The following is a 3081-nucleotide window of genomic DNA, read 5'->3' as shown; positions in this document are numbered from 1 at the left end:
GCCTCCGCGCGGGGTGCTGCGCCCTAGCGGGCGCTCGCTCCGCTGCAGCTACTGCCGGCGCGCTCCGCTTTGCAATGTAAATTTCAGCGGGACAAATTGCTTATTAATAGTCTAGAAGAGAAGCCGGTTTCTTTCTTTCTTCTTTTCTTTATCTGTTTTTATTTCTGCATGGCCCCTAGCTATGCCCTGGGCAGCCTCGCCGCCCAGCAGTTTTCTCTTCATTTCAATATCCTAAAGAAAATGCAAATTTCCACAGTGTGGCCTTTTTAAAAAGTTAAATTAGCAACAGCTTTAAGTGACTCCATTAGTATGGAAAACATACACGTGTTTAATGTGGGAATAGATTCCTTTTAACGGGACTCATTCTGCTCTGTAAATTTAGCAGACCCTCGGAGTTAAAGAATCACGTCACAGCTGAATTTGTCGCCAAAGGCGCACCCTGCATCCCCCATCAGCCTGGCCCCGGCTTCCCCTGAGAGGCGGTCTTGCTTCCTCGCGCTGCCTGACCCCGTCAGCCGGCTAAGATCACTTAGAAGCCATGCGAATGTGGGCGAAAGGGTTTGTGCTGGCGGGAAGAGAGCAGGGCTCGACACATTTCTGTCTAAGGGCGAGGTGCCTCTCCTTCTCTCCTGGCCTCGTCGTCGCAGCCCCCACAACTCAGTTAATTACTCCGACAAACTGATCCCGCAGGGCCACCGGCACCCACGCCCACTTTTGCGCACTGGGACAGAGATGTACATGCTCCGTTAAGGTGTAGCCAAGGAGTGGGATAGGGGTGTCATTGCATCGGTGATCGTGGCCTCCCTTCCGGTCAGAACCCATCCCTGGGCTCTCTACCACCCCAGCTTCTTTACCCGTGTTGCCACACCGGTGTTTCACACTGATATTTTATTGACAAACTTTTGCAGCGCCGTTAGCTTCCAGATGAGGGTATTTAATTCTGTTATGACATCTAGCTATCCCACTCCTGTACCTTCAAGCTAGTTGCATGGCACTCCATCCCCGTCCAGGAAAGAGTTAAGATTTATGGTATGCTGGAGAGGTCTTGCTAGGATGTAATCTGCATTTTTTAACTACTGCGTAATAAAAAGTGAGAAGTTTTGAGACACCTTTCTTGATTATACCTTTGGCGATACTTTAGGTTTTACATTTAATTTGCATTTTGTTCTTAGTGAATATTGAAGTCTTGAGTGGAGGATTGAATTTTATTAGGACATCTGGACTGACAATATCAAATCAGACACCAGTGTCCCAAAGCATGCTAAAATTTCAGAGTTAATTAGAACGCAGTGTGTTTAATTAAAGCCAATTATAATATTTGAAATTATCTGATCGATCCGTGTTTGTACAGTTTGGGTCTGTTTAGGTGTTGATTGGCGCACTTTGCGCGCCGTTCGATCTAGAAACTTCTCTGGGGAAAGTTTGCTTTGTAAACTGGTGGGGGCGGGCGGGTGCAGAATCCGCGTCCCAGCCGCCGACTGTGGCGCATCCTGCCCGACGGTCTTGGGGCACCGCTGAACGGCAGCTTGGGAAATCCCAGCCCGTTGCTAAATCGCTGTGCGTTTTGGGATTTGAAGGACCCTGCCACGCACAATCTATCTTTCCCTGCTCGGTTGCCCCCTCCTGCCCCCTCGCCCCAGCATTTTTTCAGAGAGGCAACTGTTAAGGTTGCAAGGTGCGTTGGGAGAAGCCCAAGCTCAAGAGTGTTTGGAGTTCTCGCTCTGGTTGAAGAGCCCCTAAGGGCTGAGTCAGAACGGCGGGGTCAGCCAAAATGACCTAAGAAACCAGAGAAAAGTTAGGACAAGAAGACAATAATTAACTGTTTCCCTTCTAATTTCGCACACAGCAGGAACCAAGGCTCACCTTAGTGTTTTTTGGCACCTGCTTGGAGTGCCCTGGGTTTTCCAGGCATAGTTGAACGAGTTCGGAGTCATGTCCGCCCTTCCCTGGAGGACCGGGCACTTAGAGCGCACGTTTCTCCTGGAAGGTTGTGCGCGTGGCTCTTGTCGCCCGGGCCTTTAGCCCTAGGTTGGGTTTTGCCTAACTCTTTCGGGCGCACGTGGGCGGCAGTTAGGGCTAAGTGGTGCCCGACTGTTTCTGAGCGCCCAAGATGTCACGCTGTCAGCGAGGCCTAGGTGCCCAGCTGTAGGGCCGGCAGGAGTCAGGGTGGCCTCCTGTTTCGGGGTAGGTGGCGGCCCGGGTTGCTGGTCTCTCGGTTGCGCAGCGGCACTCCACTCTCCCCACCCCAGGAGGCGCTGTTTGTCAAACTTGGCCGCCTAGACAGGAGGCGCCTGCATATTCTCACTTGGAGAATTGAGCCTTCTTAGGTGCGGGGGTCCAGCTTCAGGAGCCTTAGCAGTATAGAATAAATATTGGGGGAGGTGGGGTGCAGAGAACCCGGCTCTGCTCCCCTTCAGCTTTTGCTTTTCACCAGTGAACCTAACCAGGCCTTACGCTATACAGAGCAGGGGAGAAGGGCCTGCTTGTACACCCCGTGTGCCAGGGGCAAGGTGCCCAGATACTTGCCTCCAAGGGCAGGCAAGGCGCGGGGCCTGTTTTAGGTTCTGCCACCAGATGCCTCTCCAGGATCCCGTGGCTTCCATTTACGAACCCAGTTCGAGAAATGGCGCTCTCTTTGCCTGGAAACCCTACCCGAACCTGGCTCTGTTCCCCTTTGTGCGCAACTTAACAGGTTGTGTTGCTGAGAGTGCCCATGCTTCCAGGTCTCCCAGCCCCACCTCCGATCACGAGGGAGCATGACCCCGGGAGGCAAGACAGAACCTGTGACGCACTCCCGGGCTGTTGTTACCCACCCGCGGTGCATAGGATTTGCCGGGTATGGCGGTTCCACTCTATCTGCAGTTAACCTGATACTCTGGAGGTGCGTCTCTTCCGGCCCCTCTGGCCTCCTTTATGCTGGGGCTCAAGATCACTTTGCCTTTCCCTTTTCGGTTCTTTCCCTGGCCCATGTATGTGCTCTCCACCTGGCCTGGACCCAGGCTAGAGCAGGGCTGAGGCCTCCTAGCTCGCACTGTCTGAGCGTGACCCCGGGGCGCCAAGGACGTGGGGGCGGGCCGCGCC

This window comes from Tupaia chinensis, unplaced genomic scaffold (genome assembly GCF_000334495.1).
Source record: "Tupaia chinensis unplaced genomic scaffold, TupChi_1.0 Scaffold000197_1, whole genome shotgun sequence".
Classification (NCBI taxonomy): Eukaryota; Metazoa; Chordata; class Mammalia; order Scandentia; family Tupaiidae; genus Tupaia; species Tupaia belangeri.
This window is presented reverse-complemented; position numbering follows the sequence as displayed.